Below are 12,790 nucleotides of genomic sequence, written 5' to 3'. Positions count from 1 at the left end.
CAACCACTATATTTCTTTGTACAACCTTGTATCATGTGTAAATAATAATAAATAAATAAATAAATAAATTTGCCCTTCAAAAAATGCTTCTCTTCAGATATATGAACATGTATATGAAAAAGACAACAGAGCAAAGTTGAGTTTGCAATCAGATTTGTAAGATATAGTTTTCATTTATATTGAGACTACAAAGCATAGTAACTTGAGGACGATGTATTACAATTGCTCATTATTATATATTTAGAAGTTAACGATACATAAATTTTCAGACACTTTCACATCTAAATTATTAAATAATTGAATGAAATAAAGCGCTATGCATTTCAGATAACATTTAATACAATTTTGTTAGAAGTGGTTGTTTTATGGTATATTACTTTAATGTTTATTGTTAAGGTAAAGGTTAGTATAAAAGTGTTGAGGTATGGAAAATGAAAAAAGTATAAGAGCAGCAGCAGGGAAGGAGGTGGAGGTGCGTGTCATAGCTGCTTGACACTGCTGCTGTGAGGGCTGCTGTGGTGCTGTAGCTGCTGTTGTTGCTGTTGTTAACATCAATGTTTATGTAAATACTCTCATAACGTGCAACGCACCTTGTTCCCTGGCAGCTAGTATCTTGGTGCAGCTAGTGAGAGGTAAGTGTGAGAGATGAGTGAGTGAGAGAGGGAGGTGGGCGGGGGTGGTGGAGCTGGGCGTGTCATAGTCACACCCTCACTATACACCCACATGCCCTCAACTCACCCCTACTACCCAGTGGCTAATCCTCTCTAATACACATAAAGGAGAGGGAGAGAGGACCTGCTGGTTTTGTGGGGAGGCAGTGGTGAAGGATGTGTGAGCTCCATTTTGTGGCCGGAGTCCCCGTGGGGGTGTGTCGGGGGAAGCCACCCGGCTACTATAATAACTACCCTTTGATAACCACTTGTACCCTTAAAGGTGGTTCCTGCTTCCTGGTGAAGGGCTCTTCAGTCAAGGAATTAGATTTGTCCTCATCCCTAGATTTAACTCTTCCCCCATTCGCTATATGCTCTGTGACCCATACAGTCTCAGCGCTTCCTCCCAGATGATAATGATAATTGTTGCATGACCTTAGTGGGTTTAGTGCTCAGTTATGATCGTAATAATGATGATAATACTAATAAAGTATTAATTTCTGTAAAACTATGAATTGCCTTGCATTTCCATACATTTATGTGCTTCCAGCATAAAATCTGTTTAAAACTTGCGAATGCAGCAGCGCTGTATAGCCCTTATGGTTTAGCACTTCTTTTTGATTATAATAATAATCTTGGAAATGCATATAATAATAATAATAATGATTTTTTTATTAATACATTGACCATTTCCCACTAAGGCAGGGTGGCCCATAAAAGATAAACTTTCATCATTCATTCCATTGTCTTGCCAGAAGCATACATGCTCTTACACTACAGTTATAAAACTGCAACATTAATGACCCTCCTTCAGAGTGCAGGCACTGTACTTCACATCTCCAGGACTCGAGTCCGGCCTGCCGGTTTCACTGAATCCCTTCATAAATGTTACCATGGTCACACTCCAACAACACGTCAAGTCCTAAAAAACCATTTGTCTCCATTCACTCGTATCAAATATGCTCATGCATGCTTGCTAGAAGTCCAAGCCCCTCGCACACAAAACCTTTACCCCCTCCCTCCAAGTTTTCCTAGACCGATCCCTACCCCACCTTCCCTCTACTACAGATTTATACTGTCATTCTATTTCGTTCCATCCTCTGTACATGTCCGAACCACCTCAATAACCCTTTCTCAGCCCTCTGAATAATAATAATAATAATAATAATAATAATAATAATAATAATAATATATTACATCATAATATAATACATAATAATAATATGTAATATAATGTGTAATAATAATATAATATAATAATAATATAATATAATATAAAATAACAATAATTATAATAATATGCTTAATGCAAATATGGAAATAAGTCACTTTGTTTAACTGTTTTGGCTTCTCTTAGGTAATTTAAGCACATGGTACTATCTATGACAATTGTATTCACTTAAACTTGTGCAACTGTAATTGTGTACCAGTACCTAAATAAACTTACATAAGGACATTGGGTCACGCAGTAGACCTACCGGTTTGTGAGACAGGTCTAGTTCACACCCAGGGTTCTCATTGGGGGCACTTGCCTGACCCATAGCTACCTGTTTGCAGATGCTCCTGTCCCTTTTGTGTAGTTTGTGATGTTCCGCTGACTGGAACATTATTGTATGTTGCCCATGGTTTGGGCCTTTCCACCTTTGTCATGGCTTTTATAGTTGCTGGGGTGCCTTCATGACCTCCAGGTCCTGAAGGCACATAAATAATTTGATGGGATTTTTCACTGATGCTTGTTATTTTAACTTGATATGGCAGTCTTTGTTGTTTGTTCATTGCTTTTATTAATTTTTTTTGTTACTGTAATTTGTATATATTTTTTTTTTGATTAAGTGATGTAGGCAGTCAGTGCTCACTGCAGTGAGAACGTTCAGTGATATTTATGGAGTTTATTCCACTCTTCTTTAAGTGCTACTGTTAAACCAGTGCATCCCTATATCATTTTTAGATTTAAATTTATTGGATTTGTTTTGCTTCGTGATAAGAAAGCCAAGAATTATATTAGCTTTTTTATCATGTGGGAGTTCGAACACGTGGATTGGGTAAAATAATACTCGCGTAGGCTGGTAGTACGTATAATTACAGATAATGTGGGGTGCGCCCGACAGCCTGCCTATCTCTCTGCTCACTCTCGTATGACTGACTGACTGGCCGCCCACAGTACCCATATGTGAGGGGGTCTTTGAATAGTGCTAGGTCAGCACAATATGAGTTCAGACAGTGACTCAGGCAGAGACGGTTGGCAGTGAGTCAACCACCGGTACACTGGTTACTGGTAACTGGTTACTACTACTGAGAGCTCGGCGACGCTAACGTATGTCGTCCCGACATACCTGGAGTTTACCTGGAGAGAGTTTCGGGGGTCAACGCCCCCGCGGCCCGGTCTGTGACCAGGCCTCCTGGTGGATCAGCGCCTGATCAACCAGGCTGTTGCTGCTGGCTGCACGCAAACCAACGTACGAGCCACAGCCCGGCTGATCAGGAACTGACTTTAGGTGCTTGTCCAATGCCAGCTTGAAGACTGCCAGGGGTCTGTTGGTAATCCCCCTTATGTGTGCTGGGAGGCAGTTGAACAGTCTCGGGCCCCTGACACTTATTGTATGGTCTCTTAACGTGCTAGTGACACCCCTGCTTTTCATTGGGGGGATGGTGCATCGTCTGCCAAGTCTTTTGCTTTCGTAGTGAGTGATTTTCGTGTGCAAGTTCGGTACTAGTCCCTCTAGGATTTTCCAGGTGTATATAATCATGTATCTCTCCCTCCTGCGTTCCAGGGAATACAGGTTTAGAAACCTCAAGCGCTCCCAGTAATTGAGGTGTTTTATCTCCGTTATGCGCGCCGTGAAAGTTCTCTGTACATTTTCTAGGTCGGCAATTTCACCTGTCTTGAAAGGTGCTGTTAGAGTGCAGCAATATTCCAGCCTAGATAGAACAAGTGACCTGAAGAGTGTCATCATGGGCTTGGCCTCCCTAGTTTTGAAGGTTCTCATTATCCATCCTGTCATTTTTCTAGCAGATGCAATTGATACAATGTTATGGTCCTTGAAGGTGAGATCCTCCGACATAATCACTCCCAGGTCTTTGACGTTGGTGTTTCGCTCTATTTTGTGGCCAGAATTTGTTTTGTACTCTGATGAAGATTTAATTTCCTCATGTTTACCATATCTGAGTAATTGAAATTTCTCATCGTTGAACTTCATATTGTTTTCTGCAGCCCACTGAAAGATTTGGTTGATGTCCGCCTGGAGCCTTGCAGTGTCTGCAATGGAAGACACTGTCATGCAGATTCGGGTGTCATCTGCAAAGGAAGACACGGTGCTGTGGCTGACATCCTTGTCTATGTCGGATATGAGGATGAGGAACAAGATGGGAGCTAGTACTGTGCCTTGTGGAACAGAGCTTTTCACCGTAGCTGCCTCGGACTTTACTCTGTTGACGACTACTCTCTGTGTTCTGTTAGTGAGGAAATTATAGATCCATCGACCGACTTTTCCTGTTATTCCTTTAGCGCGCATTTTGTGCGCTATTACGCCATGGTCACACTTGTCGAAGGCTTTTGCAAAGTCTGTATATATTACATCTGCATTCTTTTTGTCTTCTAGTGCATTTAGGACCTTGTCGTAGTGATCCAGTAGTTGAGACAGACAGGAGCGACCTGTTCTAAACCCATGTTGCCCTGGGTTGTGTAACTGATGGGTTTCTAGATGGGTGGTGATCTTGCTTCTTAGGACCCTTTCAAAGATTTTTATGATATGGGATGTTAGTGCTATTGGTCTGTAGTTCTTTGCTGTTGCTTTACTGCCCCCTTTGTGGAGTGGGGCTATGTCTGTTGTTTTTAGTAACTGAGGGACGACCCCCGTGTCCATGCTCCCTCTCCATAGGATGGAAAAGGCTCGTGATAGGGGCTTCTTGCAGTTCTTGATGAACACAGAGTTCCATGAGTCTGGCCCTGGGGCAGAGTGCATGGGCATGTCATTTATCGCCTGTTCGAAGTCATTTGGCGTCAGGATAACATCGGATAGGCTTGTGTTAATCAAATTTTGTGGCTCTCTCATAAAAAATTCATTTTGATCTTCGACTCTCAGTCTGGTTAGCGGCTTGCTAAAAACTGAGTCATATTGGGACTTGAGTAGCTCACTCATTTCCTTGTTGTCATCTGTGTAGGACCCATCTTGTTTAAGTAGGGGCCCAATACTGGACGTTGTTCTTGATTTTGATTTGGCATAGGAGAAGAAATACTTTGGGTTTCTTTCGATTTCATTTATGGCTTTTAGTTCTTCCCGCGATTCCTGACTCCTAAAGGATTCTTTTAGCTTAAGTTCGATGCTTGCTATTTCTCTGACCAGTGTCTCCCTGCGCATTTCAGATATATTGACCTCTTTTAGCCGCTCTGTTATTCTTTTCCGTCGCCTGTAAAGGGAGCGCCTGTCTCTTTCTATTTCACATCTACTCCTCCTTTTTCTTAGAGGAATAAGCCTTGTGCATACATCGAGTGCCACCGAGTTAATCTGTTCTAGGCATAAGTTTGGGTCTGTGTTGCTTAGTATATCTTCCCAGCTTATATCGGTTAGGACTTGGTTTACTTGGTCCCACTTTATGTTTTTGTTATTGAAGTTGAATTTGGTGAATGCTCCCTCGTGACTAGTCTCATTTTGTCGGTCTGGGGCTCCACGCATACATGTCTGAACCTCAATTATGTTGTGATCTGAGTATATTGTTTTTGATATGGTGACATTTCTTATCAGATCATCATTGTTAGTGAAGATGAGGTCTAGTGTATTCTCCAGTCTAATAGGCTCTATTATTTGCTGGTTTAAATTGAATTTTGTGCAGAGATTTAAAAGCTCGTGTGAGTGTGAGTTTTCATCAGAGCTGCCTCCTGGTGTTATTACTGCAACAATATTATTTGCTATATTCCTCCATTTTAGGTGCCTTAAGTTGAAATCCCCCAGGAGCAAGATGTTGGGTGCAGGAGCTGGAAGATTTTCCAGACAGTGGTCAATTTTTAACAGCTGTTCCTGGAATTGCTGGGATGTTGCATCCGGAGGCTTGTAGACTACCACAATGACTAGGTTTTGGTTCTCGACCTTTACTGCTAAAACTTCCACTACGTCATTTGAGGCATTAAGCAGTTCTGTGCAAACAAGTGACTCTGCAATGTACAGGCCAACCCCCCCCTTTTGCCTGTTCACTCTGTCACATCTGTATAGGTTGTAACCTGGGATCCATATTTCGTTGTCCAAGTGATCCTTTATGTGGGTCTCAGTGAAAGCCGCGAACATTGCCTTTGCCTCTGCAAGCAGTCCACGGATGAAAGGTATTTTGTTGTTTGTTGCTGGCTTTAGACCCTGTATATTTGCAAAGAAGAATGTTATCGGACTGGTGGTATTGTTGGTACTGGGGGGGGATTTTTTTTCCGGCATTAGTATCTGTATCTGTTGGTTTGGAGTGGAGGCCATCGACTGTGGTTCCACTCCAGGAATGACTGGATTTGGTGTACGATTTCTGCCATTTCCTGCCAGTTTTTTTTCCTTCCTGGCACTAAAAAACCTCTCCCTCTTGAGTGGCTGTGGCTACCCAGGTTTTCCCATGGCCTGGATGTTTTGTATCTTTTTGTCCCCTTTAGATGGTATGCCTGGCAATTTAAGTTATAGCACAGTCTTTCCTGTACTGAAGAGGTACACATTTCAGGGTGAAAAAGCTTACAGGAAGGGAGTTTGCATTTTCCTGTTGTCATATGGGCATGACATTTTCTAGGGTGGTCATAGTTGCATGTCCCATCTGTTTTTCCAGATTTCCCATGCCAGCAGATACCAAGTGCATAGTATGTGCACAGGCTTGGTTTCCGTTTGCCTTGGGTTTCTGTGACTGTATTCCCTGTTGGTGCATGTTTCCCTGTCTTACTCCTATCCTCCCTAGCACCAACAATGGAGCTCCCACCAGTTGTTTTTGGTAATTTATCCTCACTATTGCTATTGGAGTCCTCTTGTTTGCTATTTCCTGCGGTATTTCTAGTTTGCAATATTGGTTTTATCTTATCTTTGACTACACTTGTTTCCCTACAACTAATACAAACTAGAGATGGCAGGTGTACGGCTTGGGCTGATTCTATACAATGTCAAAGTACACAACAATTAAACATTATAACATACATAAGTAGAACATTGGAATGGAAGCTTACGTAACTGAAACTGTAATGCAATACAAGGTATAATATAGCACAACTTAAAACTCAACGTTGAGATTACACAATAGAAGTGATAAAAAAAAATTTGATCGATCGATCTGTATTCATGTGATCTACGGATTCTGAGGGAGGAATATATACAAAGAAAGGTTTAACAGAAAGGCAGATTCGGTGCACTCAAATCTAGACTGTTAACTCTCAGAATGCGGAGAGAACATGAACACAAAAAAAAATTCTTGAATACTGATAAGTTGATACTGTAATTATTCATCTATACAGGTTATTTACATTTAACCCCAACTCTGCTAGGGTGAGATTGACATATGCAGAATGGGTGTCATCTCTGGGAGGATCAAACTCTGTGGCATTGGCTAACTCATGCTGTATTTGAGGCAAATCTGAATTGGAAGTTACAAATGATACTTGAGGATTTCTCAATACCTGTCGTGTACGTAGGGAATAACGACATTCAGGTTGATCGTCTGACTGAGTATCAGAGGAAGAGAGTACAGGATCAGGAGGATTGTTAGTCTGTCACATTAGTCTGGGTTGGAACATCATTATCATCACATACTAACTTCATATGATCTAAATGCGATTCTTTATACTGACCAGTACTAATCTCTCTAACCTTATACTTATTACCAGTGATATGTTCAACTACTCGATAAGGACCAACAAACTTTTGATCAAGCTTCTTCCACTTGTGTTTGTTTAACCTCTCAGACTTGTGTTTGTTTAACCTCTCTGGACGTTTTGTTAAAGTTAATCAGCATAACTCTCGAACCTACTTTGATTTTGGACGGCTTTGCACGAGTGTTTGCGACTCTTGTAAATTCAGCTGTTGATTTATAAAGTGTTTCACGGATTCTTCTAAAAACACTTTGAGCTAAGCTGGTACGAGTTGCTATGAAATCATCAGGGTTGTAATTTGGTTTCGGATTAGAATATAACAACTCATAAGGCAAACGTTTATCTACACCGTACAATGCATAATGTGGAGTGTCACTTATAGAAACATTGTAAGCAGAATTTATAGCACACTGCACATCAGGTATAACTTCATCCCAAGTTTCACTGTTGGGATTGATAGTGGCTCTCAAGACATCAAGTACTTTCTTATTGGTTCGTTCCGCTAACCCATTGCTGGCAGGATGATGAGGAACAATGGTGGATTTAGAGATCTTGTACAAGGTGCACAAATTTTCAAGAATCTCATTAAGAATTCACCTCCATTATCTGTTACTAGTGACTTAGGGGTGGTATGCCTGCAGATAATGCGTTCTTTAAACGCTTTAGCTACTGTCTCGGCAGTCTTATCTGCAATAGGAACTAACTCACAATATCTGGTGAAATGGTCTACCATAACACACAGATGTTTGTTACCTTGGAGGGAACATTGGAAATTAGTTAACAAATCTAGCGCAACTCTTTCCCACGGTTCGCTAGTAGTTGGATATACTTGGATTGGATTAGGACCATTAGCATTACCTTTATGTTGCATGCAGACACTACATTTCTTAACATACTCAGAAATATCAGTTGCCATACGAGGCCAAAAGTATTTCAATCTGGCTTGTTTTACTGAACGATCCATACCAGGGTGTGCAACACCTGGTACATCGTGAACTAGCTGTAAGGCTACATTCACTAGTGACTGTGGAATTACTAACTGGTATACTCTTCTGCTAGGAGTACCCAACTCGGCTGTTCGATACAGTAATTCTTGGTTTTAGACTGCTGCTAGACAGAACTTGAGTCTTTTGCTTTCAGTATAGCTAAAATCTACACTACCCAAGGATTAGAACCTTAAATTTGCTGCAGTAAATTGTATTTGCCACTTCTCCAACCACAGCATGAGTCTATCCAAAGCATCCATTAGTGATATCAGAAATTTGAATGCCTATTTTAGTGTCATTGGCAAGCTTGTTTATGGTGCTGTTTATTCTCTGATCTATTTTGTTAATATGTTGTGAACAAGAGGCCCAGTGTGATCATTGTGGCACACTGTTTATAAAAGCTTACTGTTCTTATTTCTCCCCACTTATGCAAACTGTTGCTTTTCAGTGAACCATACCTCGATTCAAGAGATAATGTCTCCTATACCATATGCTGTTAGTTTCTTTGTCTCTGTGGAACTCCTTTACAAGCCTTATGTTACTGTAGTCCATATGCACAGTATTTTGTTCTTTATCATGGTCTACCACCTCAGTATATTGGTAGAAAAGGTTAATATTAAATTTGTAAGGCAAGAATTTCCTTTTATAAAAGTCTCGTGATTCATTCATTAAATTCTACTTTTTCAACGTGGCTTTGAATTGCTTTTGCAATTAAAGGCTAGGATGTATCTTCTGTTTTATAAATAGGCATCACATTTGTTGTTTTCCATTGAACTAGTTTGTAGTGATTTCTTGAGTTTAGCTAATGGTTTGCTAAGCTCCTCTTTACATTCCTAAAGAACCATTGAATACAGCTCGTTAGGACCCAGGTTTAACTTTTTTAGTTTTCAAGGACCATGTCACTCGGGACTTCAGTATTACGTAATTTATTTGGCTACTGATGTATAATTATTGATTTCTGAGATTTCATTTTTATTTTCAGGTGTACAGAGGGGAAAGTGCTAAGAATGGTAGATATTTGTCACTGACAATAAGCCAACTTGAGTTACATTCATGGGGGCTATCTTTTTTTCTTACACACATCTTATTTGAACAAGCTTAAACCTTAATGACCTGTATTGGTTTAGCTCTTAGTTTTAATTGATTGATTAAATGTTTTTTGTGTGGAGGACTATACAAGACAATTTCAACAATAAAATAGATTTAACCCCTTGACTGTCGCAACCCCCAATTCTGAGGTGTCTCCTGGTGTCTCAAAATCCCCCCCCCCTAAAAAAAAAAAAATTCTTATGAAATGATAGAGAACCTTTTCCCGATTGTAATGACACCAAAAGAACGAAATTTGATGGAAAATTGATGGAATTACGCTCTCGCGAAGTTAGCAACCTCGGCAATATTTACAGATCGGCAATTTCGCCCACTTTGAGCCCTATTTTTGGTTTATTCCATGGTTCCAGTCGACCAAACTCATAGCTATTTCTTTAGAACTCCATTTTTTCTATCGATTGAGTACAAGAAACTACCCATTTTGTCATGTAGGGGGGTATTGGAACGTAACGAATTTTGGGGAATATGGGAGTAAACGTAGGGAGTTGGTAGGCAGGCGAGGTGGTAGGAGAGATGATTAGCTGAGGTAGGTAATGTGAGGTCACTGGTGACTACATCTTCACCTCTCATTACTCTACCCACCACCCTACTCACCCTCTCACTACTTGAAATAAAATAATGAATAAAAGAGCAAATAGAAATACAATAACGGGGACAGTGAATATTACTATTCTACTCACAGTTTATTATTAAATCTTTGTACAATAATATATTTGGGAACAGGAGTACATTATTGTGTTTAGATAAATGGGGTGGTGTGTATAAGCAGCGAGACAGGGAATACAGTCAACTTGACCAAAATGAACATAACTTACAATATAGTTCAGAGGACAGTTCACCACAGGAACTAAGCCACAGGTCTCAAGACCTACACAGCACGAGTACTGCTTCAAACCAGTACTCTGCCCAATGTCTCCAACAGTCTCCTCCCGAGACTTCAGCAGCCTTCTCCAGAGCCCTGCACCCCAGCAGCAGCTCCTCCTGAGCTATGCACACAGCAGCAACTCTGCTCGAAGTCTCCTTCCTCAGTTGTTCCTTGGGCTTATATTGTTCCGAGAGCACCCCCCACAATGGGGTGTGCACCATGTGTTTTGAACCTGACACCGAGGTCTGATGCTGTCCAGAACAAAAGACCTCGGTCTTAAGCTGAAAAGGCGTGGCTGACAGACTTTTGCCAAGGCAAGGTGTGACCATATAATTAGGTCTCCCCAGAGACCTCACAAGCCCAGCTGAACTACATCACAATTTACTGATTTCAACTACCCAATAACGTTGTCAGAAATTTGCAATTTGGCCAATTTCATGAAAATTAAAAAATATAACAATTTGAAAATAAGGTCCAGAATGAACAATGCAGACATTCCTGGCTTTAAAATAACATTTTCTTTGTTCATCAGTCATGTCTCCAGACCCCTTTGATATTACTCTTGCTTTCTGTTTTTAATTTTTATTCAAACAAAAAATTGAAGATTTACTGTTATGCAGACTACTGCAATATTGTAATTGTACAAATAATGTCAACCCATTCATGACTGCATATTAGAGTGGTTACTTGGACATTTATTGGAAAATGACATCATTTGTTTACTTTCGAACATCGACAAAAATCAAACATTTCCCCTACTTTGAACTCCATTTTAAGGTTCTTTTTCTAGTAAAACCAGTCAAAATCACCTCTATTTCTATTATATGTTTTCCATTCTATCAAATGAGACAGAGAAAACGAGAATACAACCATAAATACTATACAAAAATAGACCACAAAGTCGGCATCTTAATTAAAAAAAATGGTCAGTTTTTTTTTTCTCATGTGCTGCATGCTGCAGGATTTTTTGTATATGGTGCACACTGACCACACAGACCCATTCTCTCGCATGCGGGCCTACCAGCTTTCTCCTGCATTATTTGAAGGCGCTAGAATTTGAGTATATATACGTCAAACATGGTGGCTCGTAAGACGTATATATACGACTGAAAGTCAAAGGGTTATCCCTTAAACTGTCCAAATGTAGATCTATGTTCATGTGTGTAATGTTCCAAGTATAGATCTCTGTTTTTTTTTTTTACGTGCTTTCAAATGGAGAAAATAAAGATTGGAGAGCTACACACGTGAACGTAGATATACGTTTGGACAGTTTAAGGGTTAATGAATATTAAACAAATGTATATATATGAAGCAGATAAAATCAGAAGTTACTTTGGAATAAAAACACTTAAATTGCATGAAGATTATTCTGTTAATTCAAAATAAATCTCTAATAAAATTACAATACCAGTGAAACTAGCTACCTGTATTCTTACAGAATGTGAGGAGATAGTATTTAATATGTAAGTACATAAGATACACTATTAAGATATGCAGTAAAATTCATTCATTGAGAATGACTGTGTATTTGGACATAGTCCTAGCAAGGTACATGAGCCTGAAGGTTTTTTCTAGGATAGTTATGATTTTTTTTTTTTGTCCCTAAAGATGAAACAAAAAATTCAAAATTTGATGGAAAGCTTATGGAATTACAGATATGAATTTGAGGGTCTGGAGGCAATTTATGCATAGGCAATTTCACCCAATTTGAGGCCTATTTTAGGCCAGTTGCATGGCTCTTGCCTATTTTCTGGCTATTTTGTTAGTACACTTTGTTCTTCTGATTTAGCACAAACTGGCCATTTAACTACCAGCAAGTATATACAGGTGGGGCCCATTTTCTCACTTTTTGCTAATACAGCAGTTTTCAATTATACCCATATTTCATTTATTCTAGCTTCCTACAATACAGTGAACCCTCGGGTAACGATTTTAATCCGTTCCAGAGAGCTTGGCCTTAACCGATTTTATCATTAGCCGAATTAATTTTCTCCATAAGAAATAATGGAAATCCAATTAATCCCCTTCCAGAGCCAAAAGTATTAAAAAAAGTTTTTTTTTTACATGAAATGTATACATAGTCCTACACATAAAACAGAGACATGCACAATAAATACATAAATAAATACTAAAATGACACTTACCTTTATTGAAGAGTATTGATGAGTGATGAGACACTTTTTTTCTTGAACACACTGGGATTTTCAGATTAATACATGAGTAAAGGCTTCACTTAGCAATCCCCACTAGCATTACAACAAAACATGAGAGTTAGCCTGTCTTTCATAGGCTTGTGTCCTGGGAGTGCCTTTTCCTCCTGAGTAATGTAGGTCCTGTTTGGCATTTTCTTCCAGAACAGGCCTGT

At 39.7% G+C, this 12,790-nt stretch overlaps 1 protein-coding gene across 1 annotated transcript in view; it reads left to right on the top strand.

The window, feature by feature from the left end:
- Positions 1-466: 466 nt before the first annotated feature.
- The window catches only part of LOC128687518 (protein hu-li tai shao), a gene marked incomplete at its 3' end in the record, with an annotated part of 303,546 nt that continues 291,222 nt past the window's right edge, over positions 467-12,790 (top strand). Inside the window, 1 exon segment of the mRNA XM_070100411.1 lies at positions 467-632.

This window comes from Cherax quadricarinatus, chromosome 1 (genome assembly GCF_038502225.1).
Source record: "Cherax quadricarinatus isolate ZL_2023a chromosome 1, ASM3850222v1, whole genome shotgun sequence".
Classification (NCBI taxonomy): domain Eukaryota; kingdom Metazoa; phylum Arthropoda; class Malacostraca; order Decapoda; family Parastacidae; genus Cherax; species Cherax quadricarinatus.
Note: the sequence above shows the minus strand (reverse complement) of the source record. Positions and strands in the feature narration are given on the sequence as shown.